Source organism: Canis aureus, chromosome 20 (assembly GCF_053574225.1).
Source record: "Canis aureus isolate CA01 chromosome 20, VMU_Caureus_v.1.0, whole genome shotgun sequence".
Classification (NCBI taxonomy): Eukaryota; Metazoa; Chordata; class Mammalia; order Carnivora; family Canidae; genus Canis; species Canis aureus.
Genome location: NC_135630.1, coordinates 54,889,827 through 54,916,254, shown reverse-complemented (window position 1 = coordinate 54,916,254; position 26,428 = coordinate 54,889,827). Strand labels below are relative to the sequence as shown.

The window sequence follows — 26,428 nt, the reverse complement described above, 5'->3', positions numbered from 1 at the left end:
GCCCAAGTGTCTTTCAACAGATGAATGGATAAAGAAGATGTGGTGCACATACAGACACACACACACACACACACATTATTTTTAGCCATTAAAAAGAATGAAATCTTGCCATTTCCAACAATATGGATGGATCTAGAGAGTATAGTGCTAAGTGAAATAAGTCAGAGAAAGACAAATACCATATGATTTTACTCATATGTGAAACTTAAGAAAGAAATAAAGGAAAAAAAAGACAAAAAACAGACTCAACTACAGAGAGCAAACTAATGTTTAGCAGAGGGGAGGTGGGTGGAGTGATGGGTGAAATAGGTGAAGGAGATTAAAAGTACACTTATCTTTTTTTAATATTTTATTTATTTATTCATGAGAGACACAGAGAGAGAGAGGCAGAGACACAGGCAGAGGGAGAAGCAGGCTCCATGCAGGGAGCCCAATGTGGGACTTGATCCCAGGATTCCAGGATCATGCCCTGGGCCAAAGGCAGGCGCCAAACCGCTGAGCCACCCAGGGATCCCCTAAAAGTACACTTATCTTGATGAGCACTGAGTACTATATGGAACTGTTGAATCACTGTGTTATACATCTGAAACTAATATAACACTGTGAACTCTTTGCTGGAATTAAAAAAAATAAAAGCAATAATAAAAACATTAAAAAAACAATGCTTGTGAAAATGAGTTTTGAAATATATTCAGCTTTTTAAAATTGCTTCAGTGAATGCATTGTCTGTTGCAGCCTATCCCATTCTTATGGTGAGAACTCCCAATTTAGCTTCTTTTCCTTCTTAAAGTGAGATTTATTGAAAATACAATTAAAATACAGTGAAATTTACTCTCAGTATGTGCTTTAATGAACTTAGAGAAATGCATACAGCGTGGAGAATACTTCCAGCACCTCAAAAAGTTTCCCTGTACACCTTTCTCACAATAACTTCCGTCTGCTACTAGCCCCTGGCAGACATTAAATTCTCTTCTTATAGTTTTACCTATTCCAGAATGGAAATACAATATAAATGGGATCATACAGCATGCAGTCTTTTGTTCCTAGTTTCTTTCACTTAGCTTAAGGCTTTGTAGATTCAGTCATATTGTTACATAAACCCAGTAGTTAATACCACTCAAATGTATTTCATTGTGGATGAGCTGATAGACATTTGTGGTGTTGTTAGATTCGGTGATTATGAATGAAGTCCCTAAATGGGGACTTGGAGTGAGCTGAGGAGACTTTGGTTGCTTCCAGCTTGTAATTGCATATAGGTATTTGAATAGGCATGTTTTTAATTTCCCTTGAGTAAATACCTATGCAAAGAGTTACTATGTGATATAATAAATAGATGTTTGAAAAATTTCTACAAAATTGATAAACTATTTTCCAACAAGGCTGTTTATTTCCCATTAGCAATGTGTGTACAAGTTCCAGTTTTTCCATATGTTACCAACACTCAGTAGAGTCAATTTAATTTTAACCATTCTTGTTGGTATGTAGTGGTTTTAACTTCCATTTCCCTAGGATCTAACAATATTGAGAATCATTTCATATACTTATTTACTATCTTTTTTTCAGTGAAATGATCCTTTTTTTGCTTATTTTTATTGAGTTCTTTGACTTCTTATTGAGTTATAAAAATTCTTTGTCTCTTATGAATATGTCTTTCATCAGATATACACTTCATGAAGGTCTTCTCCATATCTGTAGCTTGTCTTTACCTTTTCTTATCAGTATTTAGCACTTATCTAACTTTTACCCAGAAACTGTGAGATAATGTTATTACTTTAAACCATTATGTTTGGGATAATTTATAATGCAGCAATTAGTAATTAATATGCCAATTATGCCATCTTTTGTTAAAAAGATTATTTTTTCACCATTGCATTACCTCGGCACCTTGGTTGAATTAACCATAGTCAATTAACCATAAATGTGTGAGTCTCTTTCTGAATGACTTTTCCCCCATGTATCTTTAGGCTTTCTTTCACTAATGTGCCAATTTTTTTTGTTACTATCACTGCATAGTCCATAGTTCCTATATATTGTTGTTACACAGTTCCATAGATTATATTTTGAGAGCCACTGTTTTATGAGTTTTGTTTGAGAGAAAGAGAGAGAGAGGGCATGCAAGAGAGCACAAGCAGGCAGGGACAGAGGAAGAGAGAGAGGATCTTAAGCAGGCTCCATGCCCAACATGGAGCTTGACATGGGGCTCAATCTCATGACCCTGAGATCATGACCTGAGCTGAAATCAAGAGTCCAGTACTTGATTGATTGAGCCACCCAGGCACCCCAAGAGCAACAACTTTAAAAGATTAAAAGCAAGTGTACTTTATTATCTCCTGTAGGTTTAAATTTCTGTAACTGATTACTTACACTTGTGAGCTTGTGAGGACGATTGATCTAGTTTGATAGGAACCAGCTCATAGAGGATGCATGGAAGGTCACATGACTTCCTCACCCCGCCCCCCCCCCCCCCCCAAACAGGAACTTAAATAGGCTAGAAGTACTTGGAATGCCCTTGCCTCAATATGGGACAGCTATGAGGGGAGCCTCAGCACCGTGGTGCATGCTAAGGCTTAACTTTTTGGAAACTATATTCTTGCTTGTACTAGTCTCAGTTCCCTTCTTTATTATGCATTTCTCTCTTCTTTATAAGCTTTTCCTGATGAACATTCCCTTAATGCATATGTGAAATTAAATCCCTGCTTACACTCTGCCTTTAGGAAACCCAACTGAAGACACCAAGAATTCCACTCATGCATATTTATATCTATTCTTAGGGCACTTTTGCACAAATGTTGGCAGAATAATAATAAATACATGAAAATTCTGTGGCACCAAAGTCATAGAATATTATCTCCAGATTTTATCCAGAAGGTCTATTTAACTCTAAGTTCTGTCTTAAGGTAAAATTTAGGAAATACCTAAGTAATTGGTGTTTCTTGTGGAAGAAATAAGAAAGAACATTCTTGCCGGGGTGATTCCCTAAAATCCAGTTAATGAGACAGATTCATGGAAATGTTGTGGCTTTTGAAATATGACCTAGCAAAAGAGGACATAGAATGCTGTATTCTCTCCATAACTGATACCATTTTCAAAGTTTTGATCTGAAGTCTCAAAATTTCAGTTTCCATTTCTTGCTGGAGATCTGTGTGTTCATCCTTCAACAGAAGTAGAAAATTCATGTTAATGTTAAATGATTGAGAATGTTTTAATGTAAAGATATGTTATCCAGATAATTAATCTATAGTTTTGAAATTTTGTCTGTGGACCTGAGATATAATGAAGATTTCACAGGTTTAACTGTGAAGTAGTTGATTGAATACCCGTCACAGTAGAAAATCTTGGGCCTGTTACTTCTCAGAATAGCTCTCACACTGTGATACCAACTATGGAAAGAAGTAAGCACCACTTGAACACAACTAGACTATGGTGAAAACAAAGCATAATTGAAGCATAACATTGTTTTGTGGTTAAATATATATTTGATTTTCAAACCAAAAACATTTCTATAAGAACTAGACCATCAAAGGCCAGGGCTTAGATTATTCCATAATGTGTATATAAAGAAAGGTTTTTGCTAAACAACAAGAACAACAACAATACATTAAGATAATTACAAAGTTCTAATTAGTCTTTCTCTTAAAAAATGGCTTATCTTCTAGGTGAAGGATTTTAAAGCGTGATAGAGAAATTGTTACAGTAACCGTAGAAGGAAAAAGTACTGAAGATATCATGGAACCTCATAATTAAACAGAAACTTACAGCTCAGTTAAATTTGAGAATCATTATGCATAAAACATCAGTGAGTACCAAGAGACTAATAAAAAGAAGTGCTATTGATGTTAATAGGCAAGGTAAGAGATAATATAGATTGGACCAAGCATTGCAAATAGAGTCAAGAGAAACATGAATAACACTAGTAACTAGAACTCAGTCCTTTCTCTAACAGACAGAAGAGCTATCTACTTACTGTTGCAGATCTTTTTTAAAAAGATTGAATTTATTTATTTGAGAGAGAGAGAGAGAGAGAGCACAAGCAGGGGGAACAACTGAAGGAGAAGGAGAAGCAGACTCCCACTGAGCAGGGAGTCTGATGCGGGACTTGATCCCAGGACACCTGGATTATGACCTGAGCCAAAGGAGGATGCTTAACTGAGCCAAAGGAGGAAGCCAACTAGACATTCCTACTACTGCAGAGTTTTGACTCATGTTTAAATGAAATACCATGAGTAACAATTTTTATTTTGACTGGATTGGAGATTTTGAGCTATGAAAAATAAGGGCAGCCTGGGTGGCTCAGCAGTTTAGTGCCACCTTCGTCCCAGGGTGAGATCCTGGAAACCAAGGATTGAGTCCCATGTCGGGCTCCCTGCATGGAGCCTGCTTCTCCCTCTGCCGGTGTCTCTGCCTCTCTCTCTCTGTGTCTCTCGTGAATAAATAAATAAATAAATAAATAAATAAATAAATAAATAAAATCTTAAAAAAAGAAAAATATAACTATAACTATGACTATATATAACTATATATATGACTGTATATAATTATATAAGATATATATATATATATATATATATATATATATATATATATATATTTGGAAAAGGAAAATAAGGGTATCTATGGCTGCCAAATCATCTAGGTTCTGATTCACTTTTGTAAACTTTTCTTTTCTTTCTTTTTTAAGAGACTGTGGGTAAGTCATTACAAAGAAGGGCTGTTTTAACTTTCAGGATTCATGACAGACAAATTTTTATGAAACATAACAGGTTGAATATTTTCTTTGGAAGAAAGGTGGGTTATTACATAATTACAAACTTTCTTTTTAGAAGAGCTAACACCATGTTAATAAAGAACTTTATAATTAATCTGATTTAGGTAGGTAGAAGATATAAATATATCTTATCTATTTGCCATCTATGTCTTTTCTATCTTATGTAGGATATCTTATCTATCAATCTTTATCAGTGGTTGAGATTTCTGGATAAGAACATTTAATACTTCTGGGTCTTAGTTTTCTCATATATAAAATATGGAAGATGGACTACATGATTTGCAAACTCCTTTTGAGCTCTGATACATTTAAGATCATTTCTACCACAACTTGTCATGAATATCTAGTTCTAACAAATTTATTTATTTATTGATTTATTTATTTATTTATTTATTTATTTATTTATTTATTGTCATTGGAATGAAGTTTTGTTGCTTAAGCAAAGTGTCTTTGGACATAGTCAATCAGTGCTAACAACTCAGGCACCTGAGTTTGTCATCAGTACGTTATTGAAATTATATCAACATTGAATATCTAGCTTCTGTCTGATTTTTAATCTTGATAGAAGTCGTGTAATTCATAGTAAATCTAAGATGTACAGTGATTTCTGCATTTGTACTGAAATATTTTCCTCAGTTCTTCTCCTATGTTGGACAAGTTTTTTTGTATGTGTGACATGCCACCTAATTTTTCCTCCTTCCCTGTAATAGTATTGATGCAACGATAAACATGTTGGCTTTGAGTATATTGAAGTTAGAATCACTTCAGCCTCTTGCTTTGCTCTGCCTGCATAAGGGAATCTTTCTTTTTGTTTCACTCCTTTTGTAGGCACTCTGTCCCTCTTGAAAAAGACAGATGTCTTCATTTTTTTTGGAGAGGCTCCTTCTGTTACAGTCTTCTGTGCTAATTTACTGCCATAAAAATTGTGAGAGGTTATAGGAAAAATATGCTCAGGTAAACAAAGTGTACAAATTTAATTTGCAGAAAGAATGCTGGTTAAATATCATCAGAATTACCATCCTACAAAGAAAAGTGTTAAGGCTCTGGGTTCGATATAATAAAAGTGCCTACCTGACCAACCGACCAACCTAACAAAATTACAGCGGTACTCAATTTTGTTTAGCTTTTTGCCCCTTCTCTAATATTTACAGTTTTCCTTCTTTGTTTCTTCTTTCTTATATATCTCCCCCTCACTTTATTGTCTCCTTCCTTTAATTTGGCAGACCTGACACGATTTCAAAGAATTAGTATTACAATGGACTCTGGAGGGAAAAAATCATGGTATCACCTCATATGGGCAAATTAAACTACATTTTAACTTATAATCATATTGTTTGTATGTTAGGAGGGGAGAATTTGTTTTCAGCTTTTGTCTGTGCTTTTATTTTACTTTTAACTAGATTCAACATATAGTTTTAGATTTAGGTAGCTCAGCAAATTCTATATTGCTGTGTCAGTTACCCTTCTTATGGTTGAAGTTTATTCTGATGGAAAAATGTGGCTTTCTAAACTGGTAATTAATTATAAAGGCATATAGTTGGAGATTTATTTGTATCTCATGACTAAAGTTACAGCTTGGTTAGTCTTGACTTTAATCTCATATTTCACATTGACTAAGTAACCTAGAAAATAACGCTATTTTTCCAGAAATAAATCTCCTAAGGACACCAAAAGGATGAGCATGTTGCTTGGTTTCAAGAATGGCATAGGCAAAAAAAAAAAAAAAAAAAAAAAAAAAAAAAAAAAAAAGGCGTAGACTTAGATTTGCATTCTTATAATATTATTTCTAATGATCTGAAAGGACCTCCAAATATTGGGACTTAAAAATTATCCTCCTACTGCATACTTCTGCAAATTTCCTCATGAGATTGTTTTGCTTTTTTATCTTAAAAATTCAAAATATTTTACTGAGGTGTAACAGAGTAAAAATAACCAAACAATGAAAATTAAAAAAAAAAATAACAAAAAGTCTTTCATAGGGGTTAGATTGAAGGGCACCACAAGACTGAAATGATCTGGAAATCAAAGGGAGGGACAGAAGGTCATGCTTATTTTATCATGTTAGGATGTCAATTAAAATATACAAGGCACAGTTCTCACATATTCACAATGAAAACTAATATTGTTTTATGCTAAAATCTTTTTAGATTTTGCTAAGATGAAATAGCCATTTGTTAAGGTGCTATTTTTTATTCTATGTTTATTAGAAATACCTTTGCATGTAACTAGCCTCCTTCTCTATGAACACTTGAAAGGAACATCTATAGGCATAAAAGGTAATTTTACTACAAATAAATTATATACATTATAAATTATACAAATAAATGTAACAGAGTTTTAAAAATATTTTTGATAATCTGTTATTATTCTGAGGTAAAGGCATTGCATTAGAAAGTTGAATTTAGTTTATAAAAAAGAAAGAGTCTCATATCTAAAATATTTGGATCCTATTTTTTCATATAAAATGTTGCTATTATTTTTAAATTGGAAAGGTTTATGGTTTAAATTATCTGAAAATTTGAAAAGGTCAGCTTATATTAATTTTCAAAATAACTTCCCTCAAATATAGCACTCTTAATATTTTTTCACTTTCAGAAAAAGGTTGCTTACTATTCCCTCACCGTAAATGACAAAAGTGATTCATAGGTTAACATTAAGAATCCATAACATAAGAAATGCATTATCTATAGTAGGAATTATCTTTTATATATTTCAACTTTTTTATTACAATGTGATTTTTCTAATCAAACTTTCTTTCTTTGTTGCTTTCTATCGTGATTCCAACATGTGTGTGAATTATCATAGATAATGAAATTTAGATATCATTAAAGGTTTTAGCAGTGATTTATATGAGGTTATTAATAAGTCTATCTACATAATCAATATAATCTATCTCCTCTTTCCCCTTCTTTTTTACTCCTCTCACCTGACAGTTAAATTTTATCAATATTAAAACATTGTTTATTGTATTTATCTAAAAGAATTATGACAAGGAAAATATCCATGGCAGACATAAGGCAATTTGTGAGTTATTTTCTTACTCTATGCTGTATCTTAGATGCTTAATCTGTTCGATGATTTTGAATAAACTGATTTGATAATTTCAAATACAGTGAGTTTAATTTCTGAAATCAGACAAGTTGATTATTTTTAATAAAGAATTTACCCATTTGATTAAATAACCAAACTATTATACACATCGTTATTATTTTTTTTTTTGCTATTAAATTCTTACCTGATCCCTAAAAATACTTGTTATACTGAAGAATGAGAATCTTGTTCCTCCCATTTCAATTGTCCCACTAATTTCACATCTTTTTTTTTTTTTATTTTTTTTTAATTTCACATCTATATAGTGGGAAACATGTTGAAGAAAAGTATTAAAGTATTTTAAAGCCACATGGGATTACTAAATTAACCTGGAATGAGTCCTCTAAATCGTTGAGGCAACTGTTCATCAGAAGCTTTTCCTTAAAAAGAAGAAGAAAAAGAAGAAGAAAAAAACCCACCAACTTTGTACTTACTGGAGACCTATAATTCACAGCTGTTATTTTAAGCAATGTTCCTGGAGAATGGTCAGAGGAATATACTGGAACATTGGAAGAAGAAGAAATTAGCCAAATTCATCATTTGCATTTAATTTTGCATTTTCATTCAATTAATTCCCCTTACTTGTCTAGCAAGACTGAACTCCTCTTAAAAGTCATAATTTCTTTCAGCTCAGCGTAAATTATGATGCCTGAGAATCTTGGACTATGAATAATGTGGCCTATTTTGGGGGGCTACTGTCTAACTGTTAGTTTTGGATGGGAAATACAAAAGCATTTTACACACTCAAAGCAAAGATAGTGAGTGTTGAAAGTAATCAATGACTTCCTTTCATTTCCTCTAAATGACAAGCTTAACAATTGCCATGGAACTCACCAGTGCATTCTGGAAATCTCATTCTGTCATCATAAAACTCTGACTATAGCAACATCTGTCTAGAGCTGGACAGAGCCCCAGTGACCCTGTGCTAACACTGTATCCCTGGTGGTCAGAAAGCAAGCAAGAAAGGTAAGAGTAAAGAAACATGTAAACGGATTAAATGACAGAAAAGTACTCTCAGAAGGAAACCTTTTCTTTCTTTCTTTTTGTTCAGAGCTGTCAGAGAAATTCTCTGGATGTACCTTTGCTTTCATTGAACAGGAATCAAAACAGAAATTTAGGTCATTATACAAATAAAATTAGTGATGAGCTTTCAACCCTTTTTAAACAGTTGATCCTCCTTTTTTGCCTTCCTAACTGCAATGTGTGTCAAAGTTTAATTTTTGTTCTATTGAGATTATACCTAGATTTGACAATATTATAATATAAGGCACATATTAACAGATCATGGAGGATAACAAGAAAGAAAGAAAAGACCTTCATCTTGTCTCTCTTAAAGCCAAGATTTTATTTTCCCTCTCAGCGCCCCATGGGGATGGTATGGATATGTCACCAGGTCCTTTCATTTTCTAGAATGTGCCATTTTACTTAGACTTGAAAAATGAATTCTGGCCACCAGATATTTTTATCAGCAACAATAGAAAGAAACTAATGCATAGATATACTAGTCTTTCTGATTTATTTTCTTTAAAACATTATTATTTACTAAACTTATAATTTTATATCCTATATTATATAGGATATGATTATATCATATATATATGTGTGTGTGTGTGAGTGTGTGTGTTTTTCTTGGACTTTGGAAGCTTCATATCACTGTAAAACTACTTAGTTGAAGTAAGGTTTAATGAAAGGGAGTGCAGAGAAATTCTGTTACTTTTTCTACTTTTAACTTCCAAGTCATAGGCATCATCTCTTCTTATTTGTCTGTGAATAGATGAACATACTTTGCCAAGGGTGGACAATTAAATAATAAACCAAATTATAAAGCCCAATATACTTTTCTTGGCACTCAAGCAAGTGGCACTCCAGCACAGTGGGGGGGAAAAAAAAAGACTTACCATTAACATTTTCAGGTAGGGTTTGAGTGCCTTACACTGTAAAGATTCTTTTTTTGGGGCGGGGGGGAAATCTATGGGGAAGGTACCTTACAGATACAAATTAATTTAAGTAACATACCTTCTCAGCTTTACAAATATTAGAATGAACAGAAATCCTAAGCATTTATTATCTCTAGGTTTTGTTTGGTTTTGTTTGTTTGTTTGTTTGTTTTGTTTTAATTTGCCCATAAACATTCAGGAAAGTTCAGAAAACTCGCATATACTCCACAAGTTTTTGGTTCCACCCCTTCTGCCTCAAGTGCACAAAGACAAAGCAGTAATCTATCTAGTTTATTTCTTTGAAAATGGTGTTCTTAAAGTACATCTTGCAGATAGATTATCTATCCCTCACAGCAAAGCTTCACAATGGGAGTCTAATAATTGCTCCTTTTCTAATTTCACTAAATGAGTTATAATTATTTTATGTCTGTTTTATGGTTACTGAATAGTATTAACCTAAACTCTAATTATAATATAGCTTTCAAAGAAATGTATGGACACCAAATTGATGAACAGCCAGCTTATGTAGGAACATCCCATAAAGCAGAAACACAGCTAATAGTTTTAGGAATAGCATGTTAAAATTCAGGAACACAATTCATTTGTGAATGAAACAGGATATAAATTCATTGAGTTTATATCTTCCAAGACTAGATAGACAGGAACATGCAATTGTGATTAATACAAATAAAATAAATTTACAGTTAAGCACAAAATTGCCATTTTCCAATGTGTTTGAAACCAATGATAGATAATTTTTAGTCCCATATCATACTCATACTGTGAGTATATAGTGGCCATCGAGTCACTTGGATTTATAGCGATCTTAGCAAAATAAACACTGTGTCACTAACGCCGATTGTGTTATTGAGGGAAGCAATTTGCCTACGATGTTTTCATAGTCCATTGCTGTTTTGAAATTCTTCGTGTAGATATTTTAATATTTTAAGAAAAGAAAACTGAATTTGTCTATGGATTTATCATAAAGGAAGGGAAGATTCTTTAATTTAAAAAATTCCTCTAAGTACTGAAAAATAATTTTTAAGAGAGATATATATTAATTTTTGACACACATGTTTTGAAATGGTTTCATGAGTAATAAGTTTGAGAATATTCACACACAGTTTGACTGGATTCCTCCTGCAGTTAAATCCTTATTAATTGGAAAAGTTTCTTTTTATCAGAATAAATGCAACCCAAAGCATTCATCACTTAGCTCATGAAATCCTTGCTGCTTGTTCTACAAATATTGACTCATATGAGCATATTTAATTCAACATGTCTTTCACTTTACTTCTTTAAATTTTGAATGGACAATGTTTGCAGATTTACAATCCGCTTTAGGTATTGAAGATAGCATCTAGATTTTTTTTTAATTTCAAAATTTCTAAAATATACAAATCAAGTCATTAAAGAGATTGAATATCTGCTGGTACTTTATGGTGACTGGAGGATGGGTTTTATGCTCAGTCTGAAGGAAGTAACTGAAAAGCTACCTCTTAAGTAAAACTTTCAATGAAAAAGTTATAAGGCACATGCTATTTTATTTTGGTTGATTTACAATATTAAAATGACTCCATTAGCCATCTTGAATGTACAGAAGGTGTTTGTAGTTTCCAAATTTTAATTACTACTATCTGTGGAGCATTGACTATCATTGCTAATGACAATAAAAGTATCAAGAATCACAGCCATTATTTAATAGGTGTTTATGATGAGTCAGATAAGGGCATTGTGATGATTATTTTGTGAGGAACATAGTAAACTAAGTATTATCAATACTGCTATTACATGTGTTGAAAACCCAGTGCTCAGAGAGGTTAAATACCTTCACCATGATAGTTTAATTGTTGGTGCTGAATATGAATCCCAGAATTGTTCCTATGACAGCAACCAAAATGTTTTCATTCAGGTAACTAAAAAAAAAAAATCACATTAGTCCTAATATTGTTATGAGACTTCCTAGGGTTATATATAGTTTTGTTTCCCAAAGACTATTCTAAGCTCTGGTACTATCCACTGAGTATTTATTGAAGGCCTATAGTAAACCAAGTACTAGTACCTAGGAGTACCAAGGTAATAAAGCATCATCCCTCATGCTCAAGAGGTCTCCAGGCTAGTTTAAAGACTGATATAATCATTTAATTTTTGCTTAATGTGATAACCCTGTGAAGAAGGTTTCTAGAGTGGGGATATGCAGCACAGTCTGTGGATTCCAGAAAAATACTTCCCATAGGATAAAATGTTTGAACTAAATGTTTAATAATTGAAGAAGGGTTGTCAAATTAAAGAGAGTCAGAGGCTTGGTATAGACAAAGGGAACCTCAGGATGAAAGCTCAGGCCCTTTATCCACTCAGAGATGAATAGAGATAGGGAAGAGTTGTGTCCTCTTGTTGGTTTTTGTTTTTCTTTACTGCTTGAGAAAAGAAAAATGTGAATAGCAGGTGAAGGCTGAGAAAATGACGCAGTGATCTGATTCCTACTCTGTGCAACCTTGAAAATGACTTCTCAATTTCCAGACTATATTCATTTCCAGATTCTTTATTCTATCAACTAATCTCATTATTATAATTATTATCTAATTCCTGGAATAATTGCTATAACATAAAGTATGGATATGGCAGCTGCCAACCACATGACTCTTTAATAGTCTAGCAAGAAATGTTTTCTGTTATTGCTAATTTACAAGTTGAATTTTGACTCATTTTCTCATTTTACCTTGCTCCATTTCCTTGTGGCTGGACAAACTGATTTAAAGTCTGTGTCCTGTGGGCCTCTTTTGTTAATTTTAATAAGAGAAAAAATCTATTAAGCAGTACTATAAACATCTGATACTGGTTTTAAGACAGAATTTGTTTTAGGTGTAACCTTTTGACCTTTTCTCAGTTCATGAGACTTCTTAAAGTGAGTTTATTTGAACGGCTAATAATTTCCTTAACTAACGAATTTCTATGTCTCCTGTTATATCTCCTAGCACTAAACAACCTATTTATATATCCAGGGAAATAACTTGATAAAGAGTTCCATAGTATCAGCACTTCACACTATTAGCCTCCCCCCGCCCCCCAAGTTACAAAGTAAGCTAGGTTATTTTCTCTTCACTAGATTGACTATAAAACAACATCTGGGTCTCTTGAGTTTATCATTTTTGCTCCCTTTACACCAACTGGGCATCCTTATAAATTCAAAATGGGCTTCCATCTGCTAAAAGCTTTTAAACATGTTTTTTTTTTTCAAAGGGTTTTTGTTGTTATTGTTGCTGTTATTTTAACAAACCTTGGTATACAGTGTGAGAAACCATCCCGTGGTTAAACATTTGCTCGACTGTAGTGCAAAAGATGTGCTTTTTTGTTGTTAAATGTACCATTACCTTTCCTATTAAGAGGTGATTTCTTCATCTGTCTGGGTTCCCATTTCATCTACAGCAGTACACTGAGGCAAATTTGTGTTTTGGTTTCATGTCCTAAAATTCAATAGGGCAAAATATTGTGTGGCTATGTGCTACTAAACATTGTATTTGTACTGAGGGGTGCCAAGTAGAGAAAACACATTCATCTGAAATGCTGACCTGGGAATGCCATTGTCTCATTCTAACACATTCTCCTGTACCCTTTTCCTCTCCATCCTCTAAATATGATCTTCATGCTTTTGTAGAAAAATCAATAACTTCGTACAATATAGCCTTCTAAAAATGACAAGCATAAAACCAGGAACATTGTCTCAAACTCCTATATACATAGACAATAGAATTACAAAGAGCGATATTACCAGAAGATGACATTTTCTCAATGGTATTATATCCCATGTGACGCCCGGACCACTATGAAATGGAGCCATGCATGCAGCTTGTGACAAAATTGACTGATCTCTTTTTCTGGAATGAATATCCTTCTCTAGCCAAGGGAATGGAATGCTCCCACCTGTATATGACAAATTTTGCTAATCTGCTCTGTGAACATTTATTAAAATGCAGTCTTAGTTTAAACTCAGGAATATTAAATAAGGCATAACACTCACCCAGCTTCCCAAAGAGACTGCAATTAGCTCAAGATAGATGTCATTTTTCTCAGTGCTAAGGGATCTGAAATTGCCTCATAATTATTTAGGGGCTCAAATTTTCAGTTTATGAAAAAACAAACCAGAGGACGAAGTATGGTTTAATAAACTGAACAGAGCTTCAGGGGTCTGAAATCTACTACTTAGCTTAGTCCAATGGCTGCTCAATCATTATTAATCAATTATGAATATTTACCAGTAAAAGAAGAGAATAGATCTTTATCTTTTTCATCATATAATAAGGCATTTAAGGAAGTTTAAAGGACATAATTGTTAAACGTATGAATTCATATTAATTCACTCTTGAGGGATCTGATAATCATATCATCACTATAGGGCTATTTCTGTTACACCACACTTAGTCTGTATGTTCATTTGGTCAGTTACCAAGATGGGTTAGTGACTTTTTGGCATTCTGCACACATCCAATTATTATTTACTAAAGGGTTTGGGTTTTTTGTGTGTTTGCTTTCCACCTTACTCTACTTTCTCCCTACTGTGGAGTTCAGAACCATCTGTTGCATGAATTTAGGTATAGTGATGCTTAGGATGGTGGAATGGTGAGGCCAGCAGCATTCTAAAAGCAGCCCTACCTCTGCCATTGAGTTTATGTGTGACTATGGAGAAATAAAATCTCACCTTCTGCACTGGTAAAGTTAGAGAAATACTCTTGCACAGCGCATATGATTGCTAAGAGCATTCAGTAGGGTAATATTATGTATAGTCTGAATGATATACTTGACATATAGTAGGTACTTAATAAATATTAACTAACATTATTATCATCATTTGCCCAGGGACTTTTGGAGCACCTATTTCTTTAAAAAATTGAATTGTCATGTATAGAAATGCCAGTGAGTGCCAAAACAGAATTTATATTACTTTCTTTTGTTTCCAACAGATTATGATTATCTGCTCTTGCCCATTAATCCATTATTTCTTATGTAATTGAGAAAGTGACTTCTTCCCACTATTGTGAGATCGATAGTAACTAAAAACAAGCAAATTTAGCTGAGCTATGAATTATTCGTTCTGGTGATCCTTTTTGGAACTTAATACGTGAGTTTCAGAATGTTTTAATACCATTCTCACCTGTATCATTTTGCGTCTCTGTCATTTTCTGTCTGTTTTCACTGGGGTTACAACACTAAATTAGTATTCATAACTTAGTGTTTTATCCTTTCTTGTGCCAATAATTGGCTCATAAGAATTTATTATATTTCTATGGGCCTTAGGGTTAAACTTCACTGTGGGAAGGATCTTCATTCCTTTAATTCAGTGACATACTCTAAGCCCCTAGGTTAATGCCTGGACAGAGTAGCTGCTCAAAAAAAAAAATGTTATTAAATGAGTATATAAGTAAATCGAATGATAAAAATATTGGGACAATTAGAAAATATCTAAAGCTTCTCCAATTTTAAGATGTAAAGATATAGTGCTATTTGAACTCCCACTGATTTCTAAATTTCCAGCTTGATAATAACATATATATAGAATTTTTTTTTTTTTTTGGCTTGTTCGTCATATTAAGACCAATACTCTTTACAGCTTCAGACTAATCTTTTGGTACGATTTACATGCTGTTTCCTCACAATATATTTCTGGGTCGTGATGCTCTTGGTTTATTGTTTGGGTTTTGGGGGGGAGGGTTGTTTTGTTTTTTAATGGTTTAATTTATTTGAGAGAGAGAGAGAGAAAGAGAGCACAAGCAGGGGGAATGATAGAGGGAGAGGGAGAAGTAGGCTTCCTGTTGAGCAGGGACCCTGATATAGGACTCAATCCCAGGATGTGAGAATCATGACCTGAGCAAAGGCAGACACTTAATCAACTGAGCCACCTATGCTCACCTATCATCATTTGATGATTTTGTTTTTCAAAATACCTAGCACTTTATAGTTTACTTTAGCATAAGGTCCAAAATTTAATTGAAGGTATCCTAAATCAGCCCTGATCTTTCCCTCTTTGAGTTCCAGAGCTGGTCTATCATTGATGAAGTAAAATTTCATACATTTATAGTTCTCTTGTCTTCTTAGAAATACATCTATTTTTAATTTACCCCTTATTTTCCTTTGCATATCTCTTAGATGTTTGAATCCAGCCCATTTATCTTAACTTCTTTTCTAATCTCATAGTACTAGAAGTAGAATTCTTTGTCCACATTATTCAATATCAACTAGAGCACTGACTTAAAGATGTAAATTTTAAAACTTACTGATTCAGCAGCAAGGGAAGTGAGTGTTCAGAAGTCTGGACTTTTTCACAAAAATTTAGAGTATAGTTGAGGCAAAGAACATTGCCTTATACTATTCATGTTAAGTCACCACAGCCACTTGAATTTTAATTTCCTGTGATAATTTCTTGCTAGACTTCCTGTGAGCTTTATTCAAAACAAAACAAAACAAAACAAAACAAACAAACAAACAAAAAGTTTTATCTCATCAGACTAAATATTTCTCTTAAGATGCAGTGTGTGTAACTATGTATTAATAGGTGGGTGACTTCCAGAATAGACATGTGAAGAGGTCTGCAGATCCTCTCCTTAGGAAAATTATCATAACTAGTGAGAATTATTTTTAAAGATAACCAAAGTCTCTGGAAATTGTCCTAAGGTCATAAAGAAAATGAATAAATATTTGACCAAGAAAATACACTAAATCTCAGAAAGAACAGCAATAGTTTGTTTGTTTGTTTGTTTGTTTGTTGTTGTTGTTTTTCAGCATTCAAGCCACAACTGTTACCTTCTTCTCTCTTCCCAACTCAGCATGTTGATAACTCCATTCTTCATAGGTGCATCCAAGAACATAAAGGTCTCTCTTCTCTCAGGTCCTGATCTAGAGCTACAGTATGTACCAGGAAAACAGGGCACAGGCATTTATCAGATGTTCTTTTCCAGGCAAGAGCAGCTGAGAGGTCTGACACTTTTCTTTTTCCCTCAACTTCAAAATGAAAAGTAGAAACTCTATACCAGGTGTAACAGGCTGAAAATATGAAAATACCATGTTGCTTTACCCCAGCTTGCTTTCAGTGCAGAGGTTTAATGCTCAGAGAAGCAAGTCAAGAAGACAAGGGACTCCCCCACCTGTCAGATCAATACCCTGATGATCTTACTCTTACTGATGGTCTTACTCCTACTGATGTGGTATGCTTTCCATGCTTCTAGCTCCAGAGAAGTGTTGCAGAGATTTGATGCAGGAAGAGATAGACAGTAAAAACAGAGAGCTCTGATATTCTACCTAAAACAATTGACTTTATTTTGAGAAGGAAGGAAAGTTCAAAACTACTGTAGAGTTGAACATAATGGAGAATATGGAGGTGAGCATTTAAGAGAAGGCTCTTAACTTATATAGAGCAACAAACTAAACCATAAATCAGTAAGAAGACAGACAACCAGGGAGAAAGCCAAGAAGAACCTCTTCAAATATTACTTCTGCAAAGGGGCCCAAATTTAATTGGATTTTTGAAGCAATAATGTCCCAGGGCATTATAAAAAAAATGATAGAGTAATTAGCCAGCAATTAGTGGAGGCTGGAACCTGGGTATGATACCAAATGGAGATTCAAAATTTAAATAAAAGTCAGAAAAACAGACAGTCCAGAGAGTCTTACTAAAGTCATTGTCATCCTTGGGTGACTACACAAGTCTTCACTCTCTGAGGAGAATCATTAAAAACTACACACTGAAGTGGGAAATAGAGGATCAGTGTCCAGAGGTACTGTGATAAGTTATTTGAATTGTCCAGATGAAAAACAACAATAACAAAACATGCAAAGAAACAGGAAATTATGACACAGAGGAAAAAATTTGCCAACAGAAACTACCTTTGAAAAGGTGCAAATATCAGAATCGCAGACAATGATTTCAAATCAAGTGTTATAAATACATTGAAAACAAACTAAAAGAAATTGTGCTTAAAAAAAGTAAAAAAGGTATTATCACAGGTCTCATCACATAGAGAATATAAAAAAGAGGCAGAAATTCTCTTGAGAAAAGAAATGGAAATTCTAAAGTTTAAAAGTATAATAAACAAAATACAAATTTACCACAGGGGCTGAATAGTAGGTTTTACCTGATTTAAAAAAGAATTAGCAAATTTGAAGACACATCCATAGAGATGAGCAGCAAGGAAAAAAGAAAAAAAAAGAAAAAAAAAACTGTCTCAGAGAATTTTGGGTACTGTTCCATACATCACCATAGACATTAGGGAAGTCCCAGAAGGAGAGGGGAATATGAAAAATGCCAGAAAAAAATATTTGAATAAATAATGACTGGATAAGTTCTCACTTTTGATGAAAAGGATCTCAACAAACTCCAAGTAGTAAAAGCATGAAGAGGTCTTAATCCTGAGCAAGATAGTCAAAATGTAGAAAAATAAAATCAAAGAGAAAATCAGGAAAGAGATAAACAGCTCATCAGGTAAAATTGAGACCCAATAAGATTGAGAGCTAACTTCTAATCAGAAACAATGGAACGAGAAGACTGTCATAGTTAAAGTACTGAAAGAAAAAAAAAATACTTATCAATCAAGAATCTTGTATCCAGCAAACTACCTTTAAAACAATGAAGATAAAGTTTAAGAAATTCCCAAATAAACAAAAACTGAGAGATTTTGTTTCTAGCACTAACCTCGACAAAAAGAAGAGGGGACATATTCCACCCAACTCATTCTCTGAGGCTATTTTTTTTTTTAAGATTTCATTTATTTATTCATGAGAGACACAGAGAGAGATGCAGAGACATAGGCAGAGGGAGAAGCAGGCTCCCTACAGTGAGACCGATGTGGGACTCAATCCTGCAACTCCAGGATCACACCCTGAGCCAAAGGCAGATGCTCAACTACTGAACCACCCAGGTGTCCCAACTCTCTAGGCTATTATTACTGTGATATCAAAACTGAAGACATGCCAAGAAAACTTCAGAACAATAACTTTTATGCTTCTAGACACAAAAATTCCTCAACAAAATACTAGCAAATCAAATCTAGCTACACATTGAAATATAGAAAAGATTGTATATAGAAAGGATTATACATCATTCAACCTATCAACTTACTCAAGTAATACAACTTATTAACAGAATAAGGCAAAAAGCACACGATCATTTTAACAGACACAGAGAAAGCATTTGACAAAACCTAACATCATTTGATGATAAAAACACTGAACCAACTAGAAGAAAGAGAGAAATTTCCTCAACCTGGTAAAGGGTATTTATAAACAGAAACAAAAGTCAACAAACAACCCAGAACTAACATCATAATTAATAATGAAAGACTGAATTCTTTGCCTCTCAAGGAAGAAATGAAAATGTCCCCTTTCACCACTTTTATTTGCTACTCTACTAGTGGTGATAGTCAAGCCAGTTAGGAAATAAACTAAAATAAAAAGTATCTAGATTAGAGAGGAAGAAGTAAGATTTCTTTTGCATATGACATATTCTTATAGATAGAATATCCTAAAGAATCTGTTAAAAATCTATGAGAATTAATAAACATGTTGAGTCAGTTGGTAGAGTATATCAACATATAAAAATTTTAATTGTATATACCAGCAATGCACAGTCCAAAAATTAAAGGAAACAGTTTCATTTATAATAGCATCAAAAAGGAAAAAAAAGTAATAGTTATAACTTTATATTCTGCAAAAGAAATGTAACACTTATACTCTGAAAACTGCAATTAAAGGAGGAAATTAATAAATTGAGGCATACCCCATGCTCATGTGTTGGAAGAGTCAATATTGATAAAATGGCAGCACACCCCAAATTGACCAAGAGATACAATACAACTCTTATCCATAATCTCAGTGTGCATGTTCTCTCTCTCTCTCTTTTCTGCACAAGTTGATAATTTCTTTTTTAAGTTCACATGGAAATGCAATGTACTTTGCATAGTAAAAACAATTTCCAAGTAAAGGCACAATAGAGAATTCATATTTTCTAATGTCAAAAAAGGGCAAACTATATCAAAAACGATCTGGTAGTGGCATAGATTTTGAAATTGACAGTGCTTACCTAAACTGTTACATGTATAGCCAATTAATTCTTAACAAAGTTGCCAAAACAATTCAGTGGGGGCAGGGCATTTGGGAATGGGAGGTGGTAATAGTTTCAACAAATAATGCTGGCTATCAATGTGCAAAAGATTAAAGTTGGGTACTCTTGTTCATGCCATACAAAAACTAACTCAATATGGATCATAGGCCTAAAAGAAAGAGCCAAGAGTATATGACTCCTAGAAGGAAATTTAGGTAAAAGTTTTCATGACCTTGGATTAGATAGTGGTTTCTTCATAACCAAAAGCACAAACAACATAAGAAAAAATAGTTCAGTTGTGTTTTTTCAAACTTAAAAAAAATATTCTGTATAGCAAAGAACACTTTCAGAAAGTGAAAGGACAGACAACCCAAGAATGAGAGAAAATATTTGCAAGTAATATCTCTGAAGTGACTAATATCCAAAATACATAAATTCCAGTGATGCCTGGGTGGCTCAGTCGGTTAAGGGTCAGCCTTTGGCTCAGGTCATGATCCCAGGGTCCTAGGATCAAGCCCATGCAGGGCTCTCTGCTCAGTAGGGAGTCTGCTTCTCCCTCTCTTTCCTGTTCCTGTTCTCTCTCGCTATGTCTATCTCTGTTTCTCTCTCTCTCAAATAAATAAATGAATAAAACTTAAACAAAACAAAACAAAACAAAAACATACTAGATGAAAGAAGCCAGTCACAAAAGACCACATATTTTATGCTTCACTATATTTGAAATGTCCATAATTGTCAAATATATGGTGATGCGATGTTTTTTAATAGTTGCCTGGAGTAGGGGAATGGGAGTTGGAGAGATACGGGGAATAACTGCTAACAGGTACTTGGTTTCTTTTTGAGATGATGAAAGTATTCTAAAATTAGATTTTGGTGATACCTGCACAGCTTTTCTATGAATATATCAAAAACTACTGGACTGTAAAAACTAAGTTAGTGAATTATGCAGTAGGTGTACTGTTATCTCCATAACGCCATTAAAATGTTTGGATTGAGGGAATGGTTGCACAGCTCTGTACATTAACTTAAAATCCTTGAGTTGTATATGCTAGAATGGTGGATACTATAGTATGTAAAAAAAAAAAAAAAAACTCAGAGAAGTTTACTTAAATACCATATGAATTACTAATGACAGCTCATTTAGCTTTAAATAATTTATTTATTGTGATAGTGAATGGCAAAGAAGCTTCTGAAAGGAAGAGAGTTTTGCCCTAACTGAGCACAGAGTATCCATCCTGGAACTGAAGTAAAATCTTGACTTGGATTTGTTGGAATATAATAATGATCATTATCATCAACATTTACAGATGCTTTTCTGGAACGGTGTTTGGGATTTTTGATTGCTGCTCTGACCATATTATTCCCACCTTGGTCACTATATTGTGTAGGTATGCTCTTCCCATATTCTGAATAATAATTTTATGACATTATTATTCTTCTTATTCATACTGACGTCTCCCGCTGTCCAGGCTTGCAGTTGACTTCAGTTTAACCCTCACTTTAGCTTGGGCCAAAAGTCTACACTTGCTGTAGGTGCGCTTTTAATCTTAACTATTTGGGTCCTAATAATACTGATAGTGATAGTGACAGTAAGTAGTAAATTTTCATTTTATGCTTGTCGTCCGCTGGTTTCTCTGTACTATAAATCTATTGGTTTTCTTAATCCTTATAACACAGAAGAAAGGTAATATTAACTCTGTAGGAGGAAAACGAGTGTACTCTTCACTCACAACATCTGGTGGATTTGGAAGTACGAATCTCATTGTTTTCACTGTACTGAATGTGCTATTTCTCTCCTATTATACAGTCTTTCAAGTAAACAAATCCCACATCTTTAGTGTCGCCCAGTTGCTAATTGAACCTTGATGTTTCTTTGTCACCAGAACCATGCATAAATATCTTTGACTAGTTGTGTGCATGAGTGTTTGAGGGGGAGGGTGCTTAAAGGTGAGGTCACCATGTCATATTACATCATTTTCTCTCCATCATTGAAACGTAGAGACCCATGACGAAGGCTCACCCGCTTTTATGCCCTAACCTATTTGAGTTCAAAACCTTCCCATCCCGTTCTCCTCACCATCTCCTGACTTTGTTTCCCAATATTCGTGTTTTAACTTGGATTTTTCCCTCACTGAAAGCCCAGGATCCCAGTGTATCTGTTCTGAGATCAGTCTCTGCTCAGCAATCCCACCCTTCCGGTCCCCTGTCTCCATATTTTTTCCAGTGTGACTGTTTGTAGTGTTTCACTAACAGCCTTGAACCCCACTCTGTCCACATGCTGGCTGCCAGCCATCAAAAACATAGCTGGGGGTGGAGGTGGGGAGAGTGAGCTGCCATGTTAAATCGCCTCTCTCCCTCCCTCTGGGAAAGGACCTTAACCTCAAGCACTTTCACTCAATCACAGTCCAAGAGAGAACCTTGAAAATGTTCTGCGACACTGATTGGTTCCATAAAATATGCTGGCCGTATGCAGAAGTTGAGTCTCTTTTTGCTTATTTTATAATAAAGGGCAATGCGTGTGCTGTATTCATAGTAATTCAAATCTGACACAAATAATACAGCAAATAATTACAGTGACCTTTAACTCACCTCAAATTTAAACAAAGGTTAAGCTGCCCTTTGCTAAAGTAAATATTTTCTGTAGTCAAATAAATGCAGACACCTTTGGAGAGGAGAATACATTGCCAAACTAAACGAATCTGAAAATTGTTACAACAGAATAATTTCAAAACATAAAGAATGCAGAACTCTTCGGCATAAACAACATCCAGACGTGCCGGCATCTGCCATTATTAATTCACCTTCCCATGTTTCCAGTGGGCTTCCCCATATGTTTGCTGGGAACTGTTGCTTGAAATTTCTGTCCAGGAGGGCAGATATCAAAGAGAAATATTAAAAGTAAGAGAATTTAGCTCTCTTTTCCGTACCCTGATTCAGTAAACAATTTATATTTTATTCCATAGAGTTGAACAAAGCCTCAGATGTTTAAGTGGTTACCATGCATATCCCAACGCTTACAAAATAAATGCAGAAGACAATGCTAACTCAGCACAGGAAGCTCTAGCTGATAAGTTTATGTAGTTCTTATACCAAGGTTTAGCTGTTGGTCAGATAAGGACCAGGTGTGTTTTTGCACATTTTAATTTGTTTAGTCTATGTCTATTTTAAATAGCACTTAAAAAGGAAAGATAAAAAGAAATTCAGGGGTGGACTATGTTATGTATACCTAGTCTTTAATTTTAAAAGTTTATTTGAAAAAAAAATAATTACTCTCTTTCTGGGGTCCAAATGCTAATGATATGTTGACTGTGAAAAACAAGTCATCAGCTTGTTACTGCAATTGGTACCGCCTCCAAATTCTCCCTTCATTAAAATAAGGCCACCTGATGTAATTAGAAGTAGCATGCCTCTAATATTTTTGGTCACAATTTAAATTACATGTCTCAAATAGGGATTAAATTTACATTTAATAGGACAATAATTGTATGTTAAAAGGAAAACTAAGTGTATTTCTTTTTGTTTCTCTCACTGCCGCTTCGCCAACTCTGTTATTAAGACCCAAGATGTTCTTAGAGAACTAAATTAAGGGGTTTATTTTTAACCAATTAAAAAAAAATAAATGCAAAGTCCCAGATCAATAAAACCCTCCTGCATGTCTCTCCTAACTCTGACTAAGCAAATTTTTCTACGCCTCAACCCCTTTTTGAAGTTGTTGAAACAACAGTGCTGGCCTGTCTTCTTTCACAGCAAAAGGGTGCAAATCTAGGACCTGAAGCTGATTTATTAATAACCTTGGGGAGTGTTTGTCATCTCGAGGAATGTAGCTCCTTCTTGGATTCTTGCTTTATTGGAAATGGCTGACACTGACCTTGACAGAAATTCATGATTTTGTAATGGGATTGAGAGTGCAGTAATTCTGGAAGGGTTCTGGTCTCTTTTACTGTTGCTTGAATTCCTTATCATTCTGCATTGTTTTATTATCCAACATTTGTTGAGGCATTTTCTTCCTCTCTACTTTAAGGGTCTTGCATTCTCCTGCAGCTCCTAACATCTTGAATCTCCCTCTCCTGTTCCCTTCTGTTAGAAGTTAATTGAACGCTTAGGTAGTCAGGGCCAGGGACCCCAAGAAGAAAATAGAGAGCCAGGACACCTATGACACTTCCTTTGAGGAAGAAGAAACTACCCATTGCCTTTCCTGATGCTTCTTATAAGCTTCCTCCTCTTCAGAAACCTTCTTCCTCTTTGGAAATTTTAATTTATTTTAATTAACTAATTAAAAATTTTAATTTATTTTAATTAACTAATTAATTAATTTATGGAAAAGGTATATACTGCTCTGATGGATGGCTGGAGAGAATATATAAGGAACACAAATCCAAATCGGTAGATGAAGACTTGGTAACTTAAATATATATTATTCGTTAGAGCATGGTGCTTCTCTGTAAGTTTTGGGTTTGAGAGAAGACAACTGCTGTTAAGTTTGGATCCTCGACCCTGACAAAAATTGAAATATACCAGCTCCTCAGAGGTTCTTCCTCTTGGCCTCTAAAAACACCTGTGAGATCGCCCGCCCCTTATAGAGAGCAGAGATCAAAAGTAATGAGTGCAACTGGTTCTTCAAAACGGAGCTTATAGAAGTCAACCTGTGCCTTCAGGATCGTGTTTTTTCTTTTCTTTTCTACATTTATATTATTTTCCTGACACTTGGAGTTTGTCTAACTGGTCTCCTATTTGTTTGCTCTTCTGAGTGTTTGTCTCTATGGATTTCAATATGTATATTCAGAGAATCTTAATTACATTAATATGTAATTAATCACAGAAGTATCTCTAATACTCTTCTGTTTTATCTGTTTTCCTCCTCTTAGGATGTTGGGTTAAAATGCAATTGAGTGCTATGCATGAAATTTCTTTTTTTCTTGTCTAAGAGCATTTTCTTCCTTAAGCAGAATTTATACTACAGAGGTAAGTATAGCAAGACCAGGTGCATTAAAGCAATACATAGAATACTATTTTGGAAAATCAATAGTTGTTTGGTTAAACTCTAAGTCTCATGAGAAGCTGATTGTAATGTTTCCCCAAGAGGAGTAAGATCCATCCATCGCACTGGGCAAGTGGAAGGATTTGCAAAGAAGTAAATTGGATTTTCATGATGCTATGGGCTTTTTTTTTTGAGAGAGAGAGAGAATGAGCACCTATGGGAACAAGGGTGGGAGTGGAGGGAGGAGCAGAGGGAGAGAACAAAAGGGAGAATCTTAAGCAGGGAGACCCTGCAGGGCTTGATCTCACAACTCCGAAATCAAGATCTCAGCTGAAATCATGAGTCGGTCCCGTAAGTGACTGAGCCACCCAGGCACCCTTGATATTATGGGCTTTTAAAAAGAGTATGAGATAGAGATTTTTAGCCATAAGGAAGAGATGGCATGATCAGTAAGGGGGAAGAAATACCCAAGACTAAAAATATCAGAAGAGAACAGAAGAAAGTCAATGAATCTGATCAAAATAGGAACTCTGACCCAAAAATCTGACCACTAGTGAATTGATAGTCACAAATGGTCTGAATTTCCAAGGTATTAGAGTATCGTTGCTATACATGCTGTGAAACTTGAATTTATAAGGGAAAGGACATGGAAGCCAACATAGAAAATACTAATTTTCTTGGAACAGTATAGTATGTATGCCAAAAAGGATGATAACTAGTCAAAATGAATAGAGTTATTTTAAAAAAATAATTCTAATATAGTTATTGTACAATGTTATGTTAGTTTCAGGTGTACAATATAGCGATTCTATACATTACTGAGTGCTCATCATGATAAATGTACTGTTAATCCTCTTTACATATTTCACATATCCTCCACTCACCTCCCCTCTGGTAACCATCTGTTTTTTCTTTATGCTTAATAGTCTGTTTTTTGGTTTGTCTCTCTCTTTTTTTTTTCTTTGTTCATTCATTAAATTAAATTTCATGTATGGGGCAGCTCAGGTGGCTCAGTGGCTTAGCGCCACCTTCAGCCCAGGGCCTGATCTTGGAGACCCAGGATGGAGTTCCTGCATAGAACCTGCTTCTCCCTCTGCCTGTGTCTCTGCCTCTCTCTCTCTCTGTGTGTCTCTCAAGAATAAATAAATAAAATCTTTAAAAAAAAGAAAGAAAATTCACATATGAGTGAGATCATATGGTATTTGTCTTTCTCTGACTCACTTATTTTGCTTAGCATTATGTTCTCTGGATCTACCCATGTAATTGCAAATGGCGAGATTTCATCTTTTTCATGTCTGAATATTATTTCATCATATATAACTTCTTTATCCATTCATCTATGAATGGGCACTTAGGCTGCTTTCATAGTTTGGCTGTCATAAATAACACTGTACATAAATCTTTTTGAATTAGTGTTTTTGTAGGAAAGAATAAAATTCTTAAATGTAGGGTGGTAGGGATGAGTCACGTGGAGGCAATCGGAGTAATGCAGAGGAGGGACCAGAATGTATTGTTAAATGCAGTGACGTGACTATAATTGAGAATGAGGTACTACCAATGGTGTAAACACT

General features: G+C 34.4%; 2 long non-coding RNA genes across 13 annotated transcripts in view; one reads left to right on the top strand and one right to left on the bottom strand.

Annotated features, from left to right (window-relative positions):
- The window catches only part of LOC144291823 (uncharacterized), a 33,701-nt gene extending 25,026 nt beyond the window's left edge, over positions 1-8,675 (bottom strand). The window contains exons 1-4 of one of the 2 annotated variants that reach the window (XR_013359378.1): positions 8,438-8,675; positions 8,290-8,354; positions 8,001-8,079; positions 2,916-3,152 (exon numbers count right to left, since the gene is read on the bottom strand). This is a non-coding gene — a long non-coding RNA (uncharacterized LOC144291823). Of the gene's footprint in view, positions 1-2,745; positions 3,153-8,000; positions 8,080-8,289; positions 8,355-8,437 lie in introns of those variants that run through there. The other variant, XR_013359377.1, reaches the window with a different exon arrangement.
- Positions 8,676-8,703: 28 nt separating this feature from the next.
- LOC144291824 (uncharacterized) overlaps positions 8,704-26,428 on the top strand; it is a 323,842-nt gene continuing 306,117 nt past the window's right edge. For 8 of the 11 annotated variants that reach the window (XR_013359381.1, XR_013359390.1, XR_013359389.1 and 5 more), the window contains exon 1: positions 8,704-8,821. This is a non-coding gene — a long non-coding RNA (uncharacterized LOC144291824). The remainder of the gene's footprint in view (positions 8,822-26,428) is intronic. The other 3 variants (XR_013359386.1, XR_013359387.1, XR_013359379.1) reach the window with 1 other exon arrangement.